Below are 19352 nucleotides of genomic sequence, written 5' to 3'. Positions count from 1 at the left end.
TTAGGACGATGGTGGGGCTTCATCGCTACTGCAGTACTTCTGGCATGTTTGCTGGCGCTCACGTGGACGACTTTTATGCGCTTATGCGTAAAAAAGTCGCTTCACTCATACGCAGACTGAGGGGCAGCTCCAACAGTCTCCTAAAGGTGGTCGCAGAGAGGCAGGACAGTGCTGTGCTAGGCAGGTTCAACACGCTGCACGCTGCTCCTGCGTCTTTGCGACAACATGCCATCTAATAAATATCTCGTAATACCAATGTAGATATACTAACATAGTTCTTAAGTTTCTATTGTTACTAACATGCTATGGACCAAATTAGTTGTCTGATAATAAAAACATTTTATTTTATTTTGTTTATTTTTATTAGGATTTAGAAAGGTTTTAACATCTGTCAAGGAAACACTATGCATTAGCACCTTCCTAATTGACTTGTTTGTCAATAAGATATCAGAAACTACTTTGTCGCACTTAGTCATTTCGTTAATCATCGTTTAGACACCAGACACACAACTGTGTCACGACCAAATGGGTGTACTAATAGATGACAGCAGAGTGTCATCTATTGGCCATTAACGTGTCGAGCACTCGGACGTTTACCTTACTTATGAATATAAGCAACTATTTCATACCCACTGTTATAGTTGTCTTGCTCTCCCCCACGTTTGCACTGACCTTAAGTAAACTCCCAAACTTTACCAATTTCTTTATCCGGCAGGGTTTAAAGATCTTTCCTTGAAGATTAATAAATGTATTGTATTATAGCTCTTTATTGTACATAAAACATATGAAAATTACAATTAACAAGAGAAAGAGATGTACAGTCGTAAACATAAGAAAATCCTTGGTTGGTTCTTCCTTGGTTGGTAAGGAACTCCTTGACGTCCATTCTAATGCTGAATCCATACTATAATTGATTTTTGGAACATGAATCAACTTATTTACTTATGTGTATGTCGACCAGGAGTTCATAAAACAATAGAGCTACCCGCCTTCTGCAAACATTACCAACCACCGATATACTTGCCTGTAAGGATTGGATTTATTAATCGAGCAACACCCTCTCGCGTGACGCGAGCCGGTCAATGGTTTTGGCCCTTTGTTTATTCAATATAACAACACTTAAGGACTGATCAATGTGTTACTACTACCTAGAAATGGCATTAAAACTTCTAACAAGCTATGATAGCCTAGTGATTTGACCAAAAGCTTCAGAAAAAGAGGATCGTGGGTAACCCGGGCTTGCAGCTTTAATCTAAGTTTTGCGGAATATATAATGTGCGAAATGACGCTGCGAAATTAACAATTGACTTGATACTACTTATATTATCTTAAGTTTGTTATTTTGACTAAGTCACCAATGCAAGGTTGTTTTTGTCCATAAAGTAAGTAAATAACAACTTTGGAGGCTTTTTTTAATTGCGTATTCTTTGACTGTACAGTCACGTCTAAAAATATGTATACAAAAACAAGGTTACATAAATATGTAGTCATACATTGTATCAAAAATATTTATCTATTACTGACACCAAAAAAATGTATTCATTAAACTTTTTCAGTATTATGTAATCACAAAATGCTTCAGAAAGTTGCATACTTAAATAAATTCCATTTAAATGTATCCACCTCGTAGGCAAAAATAAGTATACATGAATGGGTTCCATATACATATAACCACTCCAATTTGGCAAATATTTGTATACGCCGTTTGATTCATAAATATGTAAACACGATTTGATATTTTGATTCGTTTTGAAGAATTACTGTTTTGTTAAGATTACATGTCTGTCTCTTTCGTAACCTGCATGCGGGCAACGAAATTCATACTACGAATCCATACTCCATTAAAATAATATTATATACTGGTGACTCGTTCCGGCACAACACGGTTACGGTATACATAGACACCGTGAATCACACTATTTATTTGTGAAAACCGCATCAAAATCCGTTGCGTAGTTTGATAGATCTAAGCGTACAGACAAAAAAAGCGACTTTGTTTTATACTATGGAGTGATGAATTGAAAGTAACTCTGTCTGTTCCGGTATCATGTCGAAACCGACTGGTTTCGACTGTCAAGGGGCTGAACATAGGGTACTTAGTTTTTATCCCCAAAGGCAACCCTTAAGGGGAGAAAATGGGGGATGAACTGACTGGAGTGAGCTGGATGAAATTTGGTATGGATATATTTAATTTTTTATACACCATCAAGATCACCAAATACTTGGAAACGTCCAGAGCGGTCATTAATATCGACTAAGCCAAAGCGATCAAGTTGTTCGGGTCATCCACTGAGGACAGATCCACTGAAGCATCTATAATTTGCAATCTTTAATCATTGTAATTTTAATTATAGATCTCTCACTCATCGTACGAAACACAGTAGCAGGACTAGCCAGCTCCTGCTTCACGTCGATATTCTGTGAGAGTGTGGTACTACCCCGGTCGAGCCCGCCCATTCGTACTGCAAACCAAGAACTGGCTACAGTGCGGCTCTACCACTACCAGTTATCAATATAATTAAAATAAAAACAAAAAAATGCTTAGTGCACCTTTCTGAGAATGACCCTAAACTGAAATACTCAATATTTACAAGTCAATTCAATCTAAAGACTGTCAAGTGCGTCATAGAATAATCGTGAGATAGACGTATGCAGTGACAAGTCCGCACTGTTTTCGTGAATTGTCAAATCAGTTAAATATACAACTTACGATTCTATGCCAGTCAGACAAGGTTTGTTGTTGCAGTCTGGATACATATTTATGAATCAAACGGCGTATACTAATATTTGCCTAATTGGTGTGGTTATATGTATATGCAACCTATTCATGTATACTTATTTTTGCCTACGAGGTGGATACATTTAAATGGAATTTATTTAAGTATGCAACTTTCTGAAGCATTTTGTGATTACATAATACTGAAACAGTTTAATGAATACAATTTTTTGGTGTCAGTAATAGATACATATTATGATGAAAAATGTGTGGCTACATATTTTTCAATTTTTTTTGTGTATACATACTTTTAGACGTGACTGTACAGCACGCCGATTTAAAGAACATCACGGATTCAAAATATTGAGTTAAACCTTACTTATTCCTGCGCAATTAGTTTGATCGTCCGAAATGCTCCCGAGCGGGGCATGTTGACCGTGTCCGTAATACGACAGAGCTAAGCTGTTCTCCTGGTAATCACACTTAAATCCGAATCGACTAAAATGACAGGAAGATTTTCTTACCTTTTTACCTTAGATAATTAAAGACCGAGAATAATGAAGCCGTGGTGGCCTAGTGGTTTGACCTATCGCCTCTCAAGCAGAGGGTCGTGGATTCAAACCCCGGCTCGCACCTCTGAGTTTTTCGAAATTCATGTGCGGAATTACATTTGAAATTTACCACGAGCTTTGCGGTGAAGGAAAACATCGTGAGGAAACCTGCACAAACCTGCGAAGCAATTCAATGGTGCGTGTGAAGTTCCCAATCCGCACTGGGCCCGCGTGGGAACTTATGGCCCAAGCCCTCTTGTTCTGAGAGGAGGCCTGTGCCCAGCAGTGGGACGTATATAGGCTGGGATGATGATGATGATGAATTAAAGACCCTTTTACTTTTAACCACCAATACGTTTTCATTCGTACGTGCCCGTGTCGCCACCTACGCCGAAACTATATGACATTTTGTTGTAAGGGATTATCACATAAGTGCGACCCCGAGTGTGCGATGTCCGTACGCTTGTGCGAAATTTCTATTGAATGACAATGCATTTCTGCGAAGTGCCAGTGTGCGATGAATTACTGTTCGACAGTACAAATGAACGACAGTCTATGTGCGAAGTTAAATTGTACGCGAAAATAACTGCTACCGGAAAAGTGAGTTAGGTTAGGTTAGAACCTCTACCCTTGCACTGGAGGAACTGATACCAAACAATGGGTTAGGTTAGGTTAGAACTGCAACCCTTGTTGTTTATTTGTATTGTGGTTCATTTTGTTATTATAACTTTTAACGCTGCTTTTGATTACTGGTGTTTTTATCAGTAAAGGACTTATTTATGTCTCATTTCTGCTTGATTTTTAAAAATATAGTAGATTTTACAACAAAAGCATAAAACGAGCCATTTTACCCGAGGCGTTCATATAGCGACCTGAGCCCTGAGCCCTGAGGGTGGATAGACACGTCGAGGGGAAAATGGGTTTAATGCTCGAGTTTTACACTCTGCTTTTCACTTCGATGGCGAGGAAATGAAATAGCAACAGTGGAAACAACGATTCACTTTCTATGCACCTTTTACTTTTTATGCATTATTATAATATTTTTTTATTTTACTTATTTATTATGATTGATTTGAATGATTTTAAGTTTTATATAAATTAAAAAACATTTATAAAATATATAGAACCTTTTTTGTTTGTGGCTGTTGACACCTGATTACCTTGGTCTTAAGTTGGTCTTACACGAAGATTTTATTTTATGCACTAGAGCATAAAAAGTCATTTTATGTCGCCTAGATACAGCATAAATACGAACTTTACGAGCATCAGAAGTGAAAAAGTAGATTATTGTCGTGGCCTGGAAGTAGGCAATTGCTGGCTGAGTATGAGTATTTAACTAATACGAAGCCAGCAATTGCTATTCCAGCCGAGACTAATATAAAGCTTTTCTCAAAAATGGTGAATAATTCTGAAATAGAATAAACTTTTTCTCAAAATATATTATAAAATTTAATTTTATTCCAATATTTTTCTTATGCTTTCCCGCCTTTTTTTCATTAAAAATAAACTGCAGGTGTATTTTTCCACCGAAAACACCACAAGCTGTTTCAGACCCAATTGAAAAAGAACTTTATTAGACTTGGCTGTAAACGACTTGTGTCCTTTGCCTTTTTAACTTTTAAAAAAAAATGTGACTGATTGCAGGCGCGCTAATTCATTATTGTCGAGCTAGCGCGCCTGCAATCTTTTTAACTTTTTAATTTTTCGCTGACCATAAACTATGCACTTCACCTTCTGATATGTAAAGAATAATGTCAACTTTTACGGTCATTTTTGAGAAAAATATGTTCTAAACCTCCCTTCTACACAATGTCGACTTCACGTTGATGTAGTAATCCATAGCTACATACTCTTAAGTTAACAATGGTTGGTAGCTGTAGCAGCTGTTCTTTTCAGTATCATCAAGAGCTGAAATGGGTGCATGTGTTGCAGTGAGAAATGGAATAAGGTTGAAAGTAGAGAACAATTTACTTAAAAACATTAAATAGAAAAAATCAAAAAACCCGACTGCCTTAAAAACTAAAAGGAAGAAAATAAATCTAGTGGCCTAGAACTCTGTCCAGAAGCTCATTTAAGGTTCAACAGTCGGGACCCATTACCAAGATTTTTTGAGCAGGTTACGATTTGAATTTCCTTTTAGTTTTTAAGGCAGTCGGGTTTTTTGATTTTGTTAATTTAATGTTGTGATTAATAAATGCGAGGATAATGTCGCAAATTATACGATCAATTAGTTTCGGACCGTATCTAACCACGTAACCATGTTATCTTCTATTCCATTAGGATTATCAGACCTATTTAGGGCGACACAATTTGCGTTTTCAGAACATACCTACTTTGTGATTTCATCAACAACCTCTATTAATTATTCTGTGACTATGATAGTACAGAACTGTGTTTGCGTCTGTTACGCACCCTTCGGGGAAAAGGTTGAAGGTTGACTTCAAAATCAGTATTTTCTTTACAAATCGGTGAAATACGTCACCAGGCGAACATGACATGTTAATAGTGAACTGTTATGTTGTGAATGTCGACACGCGAATGAACGAATCGTACAAACATATATAGGCCGTGTTTGCTTTTGTAGCCCCGAGCTATAACAAAAACAAGGGCTCATACGAAGGGCTCGGTACTAAACGATCTTATGGTGGACAGGATTTTACAAATCTCAGCTTGTATTTTTAATAAAGTATGCTTAGATGCAAAAAAGTACGGCAATATCTTTGTTCTCCTGTTTTTTTCTAATCTAATGAACGCCAAAATAATGAGGTTTCTCGTAGGTAATCTACTCTATCCTCTGACGGGGTTAGAACGGGAAGCCCGTTGCTAAGTTAGGCTCACAGGTTAACCAGGCGACCATCACACTCTAGATAAGCTTACTTATACGTACATACTACAACTTGTATGTAGACGATGCACTTAAGCTGCATTTTCATTCAGGCGAATCACGGCAGAGAGCCTCGCTGGCAGTTCAGCCTCAGGGTATTCTTGATTTTATCGCCACTATTAGATTCGATTTTGAAAAGCACGTTATGCTGCTAATACTACAGATAAAAATAAATCATGGTTCTTCAGCAAAATTTATATATATAATATATATATATATATATATATATCAATCTCCGTCCCCTCTTCGCTTCCAGTGTATTAACTTGTTATTCGAAAAGCTTAAAATAGATCACGAACTTACTGCTCTAAATTTTTCAATTAAAATTCAAAACAATGCAATCAGGCGTTATTTAAGGGCGTTATTCAAAATACGTATCTCTAAATAAGATTGTTATTTTTACTTTTGAGTGGTTCTCAGTGAAAATAAGTTCTGTTAAAAATTTCGTGTATCAACAAAATTTTTAGATGGGTGTACTTTTTATGAATTGTTTGTCATCCTACCAACATAAGTAAGTTCCTACCAAATTTCAAGTTGATTTGACTGCAAGGAGTGGGTTAAATTCGATTTCCAACATTTAAACCAACCCAAAACGGTAGGTTTTTTTCAGAAAGGAAATTCTTTCGTACCAAGGAAACATGGGCTGACAAGCACTTGAGGAATAGAGGTAGGTAAGTAGGTGATATTGGATATATTCCATAATGTAACATGGATCTCGAGTGGTTGTCCTCGGCACACTCGAAATGATGAATGACACGCCCAAAATAGGGTTTCGTAGCCATTACGAAAAAAATAAGTAATATTTTTCTAAGGATTTCGTATTTTGTACGGAATATTCCAAATTTAGGTATATTTTATACCTTAGGCTGCTGTTTACTCTTAAACTACTAATAATTATCAAGCAAACTTAGCAGTTACAGTTTTCCTTGAAAGTTTGATAAATTTACTACCATTCTGAATTTTTTCAAAATTTTCCACCCATCGGTTTAGATTTTAAAGGGGGGGGGGACGCTCGATTTTAATGAAAATTTGCACTTTAAAGTTAAATATTTAGCAAACAAATCACTGAATCGAAAATCGTTTTAGCAACCCCCTAATGGTTTTAAAAGACCTATCCAACGATACCCCACACTATAAGGTTGGATGAGAAAAAAAATCACCCCCACTTTACGTCAATGGGAAGTAAAAAAAAATATTTTGAAAATTTTATTGTACCATTTTGTCGGCATAGTTTACATACATATTCATGCAAAATTACAGCTTTCTAGCATTGATAGTCCCCGAGCAAAGCCGCGGACGGACGGACAGACAGACACAGACAGACATGGCGAAACTAATTCTGCCATTTTGGCTCCGGAACCCTAAAAACGTTCTCTTCAATCACAATTGTTTTGAGACAAGCGTTAATCGTGTGACCACCATATTTATCATCTAATAAATCATTCAGGCGGGGGTGTGGTGATCGATCGGCCTGAACTTTAATTGCAGGGTATTATGTATTGTTAATTTAATGGCATAACGTAATAATTGTTCGCATGTGTAATGCTACAAAGGATCTACATTAGTGGGAGTGTAAAGCTGAAGTAAGCCAGATAATTACAATGCAATGTATTACTGTGCAGGAATAAAGCACTTTTACTGGAGGTCGACTTTAGATTATTTTATTTTGGTCATCATCGCGTGTGGGCTGGACTTAAGTAGGTGTTAAAGATGAGATCTTGTTTTTTCGCCGAAAATATTTTTCCCAAATCCCTATTTTTCCCAGAAATAAGAGGATTATAATTAAAATAACTCATACCCCGACTGTTTCATATGGACGTACGATTTTTTTTTCTCAAACTTAACTATTTAGACGACCGGGTGGCCAATTGGTTAGAGAACCTGACTACGAAGCTTGAGGTCTCGGGTTCGATTCCCGGCCGGGGCAGATATTTGTATGAATAACACGAATGTTTGGTCTCGGGTCTTGGATGTTTAATACGTATTCAAGTATGTATTTATCTATATAAGTATGTTTATCCGTTGCCTAGTATCCACAATACAAGCTTTGCTTAGTTTGGGACTAGGTCAATTGATGTCAATTGTCAATAATATTTATCCAATGTTCAGTACCCATACTACTAGCTTTGCTTAGTTTGGGACTAGGTCAATTGATGTCAAGTGTCAATAATATTTATCCAATGTTCAGTACCCATACTACTAGCTTTGGTTAGTTTGGGACTAGGTCAATTGATGTCAAGTGTCAATAATCCAATAGTCCAATTTTTTTAGAATTAACACTAGAAATATGTTATTGTATTAATAAATTTATGTATAACACTTCATTAATCAACGAGTACATAAAATCTTTTTCAATTTCAATAGGTTATAATAATTGTATAACACTTCATGTAAGTTAAGTAATAAAAAGTACAGGCCGCAATAAAATTTATATTAAAAATCTTTTATAATATTAATCTCTAGAACTCTATGCTATAGCATATATTTTTATGCAGACGGCTTTTGAAAAGGTTAACTACATGCAGGTACAGCCATAAAAATACAATCTTTCGGATGAGTTCATTTAATTTTATTACATTTTACGCTATCAACCAATGAAATAAAAAAGCTACATTACATTATTAAATAGGGAGTTGTAAAAGTTTTATATGTATCAATAAAAAGTAGGTAAACTGATACATGTATTAATAAAAAACTTTCTACTCGAATGTAGGGTTACTATATCTCAGGATTCCGGCCGGATTTTGGAAATTTCGGGAACCTCAGGATTATTAGAATTTTCAATAAAATAGAAGATTTTTTACATCTTTTGTCAAAAAGAAAAATAATCTTGTTTATACATAATATAGAGATGCAGTTTGCTCGCAGGGCTGAAGGCCGATGGGGTCAGAAGGTTCTCGAATGGCGTCCACGGACCGGGAGACAAGCTGTCGGTAGGCCTCCAACAAGATGGAGCGACGACCTGGTTAAGATCGCGGGATCGTGTTGGATGCGGAAAACACAAGACTGGTCTGAGTGGAGAGCCTTGGGGGAGGCCTATGTCCAGCAGTGGACGTCTTTCGGCCGACATGATAATGATGATACATAATAGAGACTAATTGAGAAATTAACTGTGGTAATGTTGTGACCCGCGTGAACTGAACATGACCACCGAGGTCACAGTAATATCAATCTATAATAATCATAATTGACTTTTTGAATTTGCTTCATAAAAAAACTCAATTTTTTCACGGAAATCACGCTTTTTGTCCGGACTTTTGAAATTTTTGTTTGGTAACCCTACTCGAATGGCCACACCAATACTCCAATAATGGCCCTGGATAATTTGTTTTGCTTTCAGGTTAGTAATATCAAACTAACTGAATTAATGAAACCTTTTCGTAGAAAATAGCAGTGACAGTGCCTGACGAGAAAAATAACTTTGAAACGTACCTACCTACTGTGAAAAAGTTCTACCGTGGGTCAGGAATAAAATTGAGTCGGACCAAACACAACCGTTTTAAAAATAAAACGTGCGTTACGTGCGTATGTGTTATTAATACGTATATGTATAAAGTACTCTGTGATTAATACTACTTATTGTTGCTTAAGAATCTTAAAGAAAGAATACATTTGTTCGTGACTTTTTGTAAAAAAAAAAGAAAAATCGTGGAAATTAAAAAATTAAATAAAAATACGTATGTACTTATATCACGAAATGATCCTAAATCAGCATACCACCGGCTTTACGGCCGGCGCTTAGGTATCTTCCTTTGGGATCATCAGATCATCAAACATTAAACAAAATATAAAATAACTTTCTTAATACCTTCTTTATTGCTGACTGTTGGTACAGTCCGCGTTGGTATGCCCGCGGGCATTATGTATAATGACAAGCTATACCGGGCAAAGTGATGATTATTATCTAAACTTCATTATTTATCACATTGTCCGGTCATTATGAATATTACTACATGATCGTTGGAAATTTGATTACAATTGATTCTTGGCCAACTGAAGTCTGATTAATTCAATCGGAAAGTTAGGTGCGACGGCGAGCGCAGCGAGGAGAGCGGGTTAGGTTCAACTGTGACCAAAGCAAATGAATTCAAACAAACAGAAATTAATTCAACCATTATAGATAACTGACTTTACAGATTTTGATTGATACTCAATGATATAGGTAAATAAAGGAATTTTAGTTCAAAAACATAAATAATAGTAATGAAGCGTATATTTTTATTACTCTGCCCAATAGGTGATAGACATTATGTATAATGCCCGGGCAATTTAATTATTTGAATATTTATTATCAAATTGCCATCTCATGTTGGTCATTTTTCATACTGCCCGATTTATCATTTAGTCTATATACATATACATATATTTGAGTCATATAGAAGCAAAGTCAACAACATCCACTTTTTTTACACTTTGTAAATAAAAAAAATCTTCTGTACCCTTTTTAGTTGAAGTGGACGTTGCTGACTTTGCTTCTATATGGCTCAATTATATCCTCTTTTATCTGCTTCTTCGCACGCGTAAACTAAGTCCTAGCAGTTGAATTGAAATCTCTTAATTTTGCAAAAAAAATCCGTTGTGGATTCTCAAAGATTACATTAGATCATGGATTTCATTAGCGATGCATAAAAACAAACACAAATGCCAAAACATATATTGTGTTGATTCCAGCCCAGAGGCTGAATTTTTGGGATTTTCTCCCGATCCCGTAAGAATATCGGAAAGAAAAGTAGCATATGAATTACAAAAGTCCAAATATGTCCATGCCCAATTTCATTCATATACGTCTAGCCGTTTCGTTGCCGTTTTAGTCGTCTAGGCGTGAAGGACAAACGCACGCACACAGAAACTTTCGTGTATATAATATTATATTAGTAGAATGTACCATATTAGGATATTATTTTATTTGTATAGGTAATATTGAATAAAAAAGAAAACAAATAGAGCACGATTGTAGCTTGGTAATCTCGAAAACAGGGTTTAGTGTAATTTAAATACTAATCGTAGCATAAGTTCTAAACTTACACATTTTTGTAGTAGGTAATCATTTTATTTTCGTTGTATATTTATGGAACCAGGTTTTCCGAAATAAATGTTCAATATGATTATTATTAACGTTAAGATACAATAGGTACCTGCGCCTTTTTAATTCGATTTTTGTTGTCCCTCGAAAATTAAGCAATTGAAAAATTTCCCGAGATAAAAAGTACGAAGTATCCAATGCCGTGAAAATTGTACAGAGTCAGTTTCTCATTTTGAATTTGGATTTTGAGAAACAATGAAATGAGAGTTAAAGTAAAGTTAAAAAATTAAAATTGTATTCTACTAAAAATAGTTCAAAAATGGAGTTAAATTAACTTACCCATTTTACAGGAACCGTAAATAACAGAAAAAAACTGTTTGACCACACTACATTTTAAAGTTTTTACGTGAAATACCAGGAGAGCAAAAATCACGTGGCGATCTTGGGCGGGCGGAGCGTATACTAACAATTACTGAGAGAGAGCCTGAGCATAACTCCGAGAACGCACTTGCTATGCGTCATACACTGCGCGAACTGTTTCACAATCCTCACTGTAAGTGAGATTAAGACAGCAATGAATGGAGTTGTTCCGAAAAAAATGTTGCAGTGTAAGTTACCGCGGTAGAAGCATTGCTTCCAAGTTATGTTGATCTTCAAAATCATGGTTTTCGTTCAGTTATGTACGAACAACGCAATGAGGGCTATCGTTTTTTGTCTTTCTAGATGGCGCCACTGTTGCTTGAGGTTTTTACGTGTGGCCTTCAAAGTCTGTTATTACAGGCGAGAAAAGAAAGTTTAGATTAAAATCATATTTAATACACCTTAAAACCGTACCATAAAAATATCGAGCAACCACAGTGTTGCGTAGTCCCATTTTGTTCAGAAAAAAAGGGAGGACAAAAGTCAAAACTGTCTCAAAACAGACATTCATGGCTCCGTAACGCATTATTTCAGGTACCTAATGCAAAATATTCACAAAATTATTCTAATTATAAATAAACCCGCGTAGCTCACCCAAAAACTATGAGATTTGACATTTCGGAGACCTCACGCTACACTAGCGCCTCTAGCGGCGAATTCATACGCGATAGCCCTCATTACGTACGGATTTGATGAAAAGTGTCTTGACAAAAGTATTAATTTATGTAGTGATGTTACATTAAATGTACGTACAAGCACATTAAGTAAAAATTGGATGAACACCGAAAAAAAATAAAAAGTTAGAAAGTCTGAATCGTTCATGCTGATAATAATAAAACTTTCAGTGTCAATTACATACAGAAATAAACTGAATATTAACGAGAGAACTGTTGATTTAAAGTGAAGTGGAATTCGGTGCTGCAGGAACACAAATGATATGTAAGATTACACATGATAATTTTTAACGATATTTGTTTAATAGTTTTTGTCGATACGAAAATTGGACTAACATATGTTTCAGACAGATAAACCCTTGTTGACAACTTAATTCAATTATTGATAGTTAGTTAAGATTTCTTAGGCTAATTCTTTTTTATTTTATATGTATGTTAACTCTTAATTGTACAAAATAATGTAAATTGATTAATAATTAATTCTTGAATTCAAATAAAATACGTTAATAACAAAAATTTAATTTTTATTAAAAAAAACAGAAATACTGTATTAAAGAAAATTAAAATTAAATTATTATTCTTTATTTTAATTTTAGTTGACATTGTTGGTATAATTTAATTTTTATTAATGCTTTTTGATGCCTGTTATCTAAACTAACATCTACCTAACTCGTCCACATTTTGTCTTCGCAGTTAACTTATAAAAATATGTACGATATTTAACTAAGTACTTCTTTATCATCATCCCAGCCTATATACGTCCCACTGCTAGGCACAGGCCTCCTCTCAGAATGAGAGGACTTGGGCAGTAGTTACTAGTACTTCTATTTAACACCAACTAAATTATAGTTATAGTAGTTCTGTGCATCCATGTCTAAGTTTGTATTTTCGATATGGTTTTACGGGATGATTGTAAAAGTAACAAATTTGGAGTTGAAATAAAAAAATACAAAAAGACTCCAAATAACCAATCATAATTTAATTGCTTAGTAGCGACATCTCTTGTCTGGGTGAGCGGTTAGTTCCGAAAGAGTGTTACGTCTCTCGATGAGAGCGAAACATAGATGTCGCTAGTGCTGCTGCTGAAGTAGCGTACTAGCGCAGTAGAAAAAAGCAACCTGAGATATATGTGCATAGGAGAAATTCGTGTCTGTACTCCTGTCCAGTGTTAGTGTAGGGGTATGGCACGCAGCACGAAATGCTGTGGACCTGGGTTCGATTCCCAGCGCTGGTCTCTTTTTCTGGTTTTTCTGTGCATCCATGTCTCAGTTTGTATTTTTGACATAGTTATAGTTAAGTTTTACTTATGACGACCGGATGGCCAAGTGGTTAGAGAACCTGACTACGAAGCTTGAGGTAACGGGTTCGATTCCCGGCCGGGGCAGATATTTGTATGAATAACGAATGTTTGTTCTCGGGTCTTGGATGTTTAATATGTATTTAAGTATGTATTTATCTATATAAGTAAGTTTATATGTTGCCTAGTACTCATAGTACAAGCTTTACTTAGTTTGGGACTAGGTCAATTGGTGTCAAGTGTCCCATGATATTTATTTATTATTTTTATTTGTTAATGTTTAAGATTCGATAAGTCATTAAGATTTTCCTGTTAATTAATGCGATGTCACTATGACGTTTACTGTGAAACGGTTCCGTGGTGATTCATGCCCTTGACCGTACCTACCGTATTTTGTGCGTGTTTTGTGCAATTTACTTACTTGATATTTTGTTTTGCTGCCGGTTGAGAGCTCCGCCTGTAAAACGAGTTATTATTTGAAGAATCCAAACTAGAAAAATTTAAAATACAAACTGAAATATAGATGCACAGAAAAACCAGAAAAATAAGACCATCACTGGGAATCGAACCCAGGTCCTCGGTATTCCGTACCGCGTGCAACAACACAACATGGTGGTGGTTGTTGACCATCAGTGGTGTAGTAGTATAGCACGCGGTACGGAATACCGAGGACCTGGGTTCGATTCCCAGTGATGGTCTTATTTTTCTGGTTTTTCTGTGCATCTATGTTTCAGTTTGTATTTTCAATTTAGGTTTTACGGGATGACCGTAAAAGTAAAAATTTGGAATTGAAATAAAAAACACAAAAAGATTCCAAAAAACCAATCCAAACTAAGAACACAAACACTCATAGGCACTTATGTTAAATTATTACGTTTCTACAAATTCGGACACAACCAAACGTTTAATATGACCAAAAAACGTTATGGGCCAAAGGGTAGAGTTTGCACACTCAAGCAATTCGATTTCTAGGCCATCACAGAACCTTGTCACTATAACATTTTGCGTCAACCAATAAGCATTGCTATGGAATAATCAATTATTCACTTTGATAAGGTTCAATGGTGGCCCAGTAATCAAATTGGTTGACTGTACATCGATCTCCTATAGTTAGTAATTGATTTAAAAAAAATATTATAAGTTTTCTAATTAGTATAATACCATGCCTTAGAATATACCTCCTATTGCCTTGTAATTTATCTCTGGTACCTGTTTTCTGTATCGCTTTCTATTTCTGGTGTACAAAACCTACACTAGTTTTGTGACAGGTAGTGAGTTCCTATATCGATAATCTCAATTATCGATGCTTGTTCCATATACTAGTAATCGCCCCAAGTATTGTGTGTTTCGCCATGTCTGTCCGTCTGTCCGTCCGCAGCTTTGCTTAGGGACTATCAATGCTAGAAAGCTGTAATTTTGCACGGATATATAGGTAAACTATGCCGACAAAATGGTACCATCTCTCATAGACGTAAAGTGGGGGTGATTTTTTTTCTCATCCAACCCTATAGTGTGGGGTATCGTTGGATAGGTCTTTTTGCAACGACGATTTTTCGATTCAGTGATTTGTTTGCGAAATATTCAACAATAAAGTGCAAACTTTCAGTAAAATCGAGCGTCCCCTGGATCGTCCCTGGATGGAAAATTTTAAAAAAAATCAGGATGGTAGTAAGTATATCAAACTTTCAAGGAAAACTATAACGGCTAAGTTTGCTTGAGAATTATTAGTAGTTTATGAGTATAAACAGCAGCTTTAGGTATAAAATATACCTAAACTTGGAAGATTCCGTATAAAATCACTTCATTTTTTCGTAATGGCTACGGAACCCTATTTTGAGCGTGTCCGACACCCGGCCGGTTTAGTCGTTAAAGTCAAATCAATGAATCAAGGCATATATCATAATATTGAACTTGGCTTTCATTTCACATTTATGTTTTGATGGGATTTATTTAGGGGCTGTTTCACCATCTATTGATTAGTGTTAACTGACGGTTAAATGTGATGCCGTCTCCGTCTATTCGAAAAAAAAAACAAAAAGAGACGGCATAACATTTAACCGTCAGTTAACACTAATCAATGGATGGTGAAACATCCCTTATTCTTCAGTTTTTATTGGGATTTTGAAATAAAGATATAAATAAATATATTTATTTATATATTTATTTGCTTAGAACATGAAAATTTTATGTTAAATTCAATTATATGTTGGTATTACTATATAACAGTATTCAGCCGAAACCATCAACATGTAAAGTTACTCCTTTTATAATTAATTTGTTATTAAGTCGTGTTTTTTGTTGTGTAGAATAAAGTCTCTATTTATATATTTTGCCACCTCCCGTAATGGGCGATTTATTGTTAAGGTTTATTGTGAGGTTTTGAGTGGGTGTTGATCTCTGAGATATTTGTAGCAATAAGTTGAAGGCTTTGGTACAAGCTTTACTTGTCGTCGGGACGAGTATAAAGTGCTTCCCCAACATTCAATAGGGTTTTACGTGCTAAGGTCAAAGTAATTGAAATTTAAAGTTAAAGTTATATTTAAAACATTGGTCAAGCGTGTGTCGGGCTACATACAGCGTAGGGCATTCTATATTAAGTTTTAGACGACCGGATGGCCTAGTGGTTAGAGAACCTGACTACAAAGCTTGAGGCCCCGGGTTCGATTCCCGACCGGTTTAGATTTTTGTATGAATAATACGAATGTTTCTTCTCGGGTCTTGGATGCTTAATATGTATTTAAGTATGTATTTATCTGTATAAGTATGTTTATCCGTTGCCTAGTATCCATAGTACAAGCTTTATTTAGTTTGGGACTAGGTCAATTATTATTATGTTCTTTATTTTTTTTTTTTTAGGAATAGGTTTTTATGATAGTTATAAAAAGTAAAATACAGAAAAGTACATACAAAATAAAAATATTATAAAAACCTTACCTAGTTTGCCGCCGGTAACGGGGTAGGGTCCAAGCTACCGGTGGTCAGGGCCACAGAGTGAGGAACCTCCGGACGATGCGTGCCCTGTCCAGAAGTACCGCCTTCTGTATCTGGCCCTTGATCCAGCCATCTCTTCGCTATTAGACCGTTTGCCGAAACGACTATCGGGACATGATCGTCGAGTCAACATCCCACATAGCAGTCACCTCGTGAGCCAAGTCAACGTACTTGCTGAGTTTGTCCTTTTTGAACATGAAACTACCGTGAGACTCACTCATATTAAATGATATTATAACGGATAACTCACGTCTTAAACCGAGTTTAGCTCGACATGTTTCGGGCTATTTCGTAGCCCTTCCTCTCAGGAGCACGCGACTCGGCGGCTGCCGCAACACGCGGCACGTGAGTTATCCGTTATAATATCATTTAATATGAGTTTGTCCTTCTCGGCCTTCACGAGGTTCTCGTCATGTGGGATGGTGATGTCGAAGAGCACTGCCTGGTGGTTTGATCGATCTGTCAGCACGATATCAGGCTTATTGGCTACAATAGTCCTGTCCGTGATGACAGATCGATCCCAATAGAGCGTGGCACGACCATTTTCGAGAACTGGCGCAGGGACACACCTATAATACTTATAACACCCCTCTTTTTGCGTCGGAGGTTTAAAATGCACTTACTTTCAATAAATAGCTTGTTGACTCCATTCACTTGTATGAACGTAGTGCTGATAGGTAACATTATACATATTATTATCTTCACCCTACACTTCATATGCACATCACTTGAACGTAACAAAACTTTTCTTAGTCTGTTTGTTTGTAAAGAATAATTAATGAATAAAAGTTTACTCGTCAAAAGTCTGAGTGGGCAAAAATGGGTTCAAAACTTGTGTCAGTTTAACCATTTTCATTTTCACGTACACGATCATGATGTTTTTACCTCAAGATTCGATTTATTAATTTTATCTATAACTTATTTTTTTTATTCGACTTGTTGGCAAACGAGCAAGTGGGTCTCCTGATTGTAGAGATCACCACCGCCCATAAACATCTGCAACACCAGGGATATTGCAGATGCGTTGCCAACCTAGAGGCCTAAGATGGGATACCTCAGGTGCCAGTAATTTCACCGGCTGTCTTACTCTCCACGTCGAAACACAACAGGGCAGCTGCTGCTTCACGGCAGGATTAGCGAGCAAGATGGTGGTAGCAATCCGGGCGGACCTTGCACAAGGTCCTACCTCCTGCAAACCGCCAACAGACCTTTTCTAAAACATTTATTACTGTTTAATAAAACATTAAATGCATTTCTAAAATAACAGCATAATGTTTTAAATAAGTTATAATATAGCGGTTTAAAGCGTGGTTTTAAGGCGATCTTTCAATGAAGAATTTACTTTACCTACTGTTTGTTCTGTTGACATAACATCAAACTACAGTTTTCAGCTCATTTGTATAGTTTTTATTAAATATCAAACAGTTTAAACCGCCTGCACGTGACATTTTTAGTTTGTGCGATAAAGCCATTGCTGCGACGAAAGGATCGCCGGTAAAGATATAGACCCGGTGAATCCACCGCCATCATCGTTGACAAAACACTACCACGGCATGGTAGGTTGGTTAGTTCGTTTTGTTTTTATTAATCGTAATGTATGTTAGTCTGTAAGATATTTACTGTATGGGCCATGTTGCCCGAAAGAAATGGTTTCTACAAGCTTTTATTTAGTTCCACCTGTCCCGTTGTCTGTCCTGTCTGTAGTCAAATCTTGTAAGTTAAATTTGACCAACTTCTAGTAATCGGATTGACTTGAAATATAGCATACTTGTGTAAATTGCGTGACAATACAATAATCTGGAAGTAACATCCTAGTGGTCCGGCCAGGATCGTCTCCGCAGGACGGAACTCTTTAACGGGTTAATGGAATCGACTTGAAATTCGGTATGAAAATATAGTTTGGGTGACAATGCAAGAAAAGTCGAAAAAAAGTACAGTCAGCAAAAAATCTTGTATTAAAAATGTTTTTTTTTTTACCAAAATCGTATTTTTATTTATTAAACGCGATTAACATCCCTTCTATCAAGCCTGAAAAATACCATTCGAAAGTTAGAAAAGTATGTATGTATGTAAACTCTTTATTATACCAAAATAAATAAGCAAAGCAATTGACAAACTTTGAGATGCATGTACTAAGGTGAAAAGCGTATATGTTGATGCAAAATTACCGTACGAATAAAATTTTCAAACGTCTGAAATTACTTAAATTAATTATTACATTATGGGCCTGTTTCACCACCCATTGATTAATTTTATTTGACGGTTAAATGTGATGCCGTGTCCGTCTATTCGAACAAAACAAACAGAGACTACATCTCATATATCCGTCAAATAAATTTAATCAGTGTGTGTGTGAATCGCGAAAATATAGAACATAATACACATACCATTAATCTTGTGATATAATAGTAAATGAGGGTAGGACAACACGTAAAGGCACATTGCTAATCCATTACTTGATATCTCTGACTCACTTTTGTTTTGCCGGATCTGTCTATACAATTACCAGCACGATAGCTGGTCATTTCAATTCGTATTGGCTTTTTAAAACAGAAGAAAGCTATTAAAAAGTGACAAATAAAATAAACGACATTGTTGTCACATTCAAATTGCCTCTAATTGTAAAAATGTGTCGTAATCTAATAGAATTAGTAGCCTAGAAGATATTTATTATTTGTGTACAGGTATAATAACTACATAGTCATAGAATCGAGTGCAAGTGAACGTCGTGTGTGCTGTAAGCTCACTTAGCTAATTATTACAAGCAGCCCTTGGACTTTAAATAAAAGATCAACA

This window comes from Choristoneura fumiferana, chromosome 9 (genome assembly GCF_025370935.1).
Source record: "Choristoneura fumiferana chromosome 9, NRCan_CFum_1, whole genome shotgun sequence".
NCBI lineage: Eukaryota > Metazoa > Arthropoda > Insecta > Lepidoptera > Tortricidae > Choristoneura > Choristoneura fumiferana.
This window is presented reverse-complemented; position numbering follows the sequence as displayed.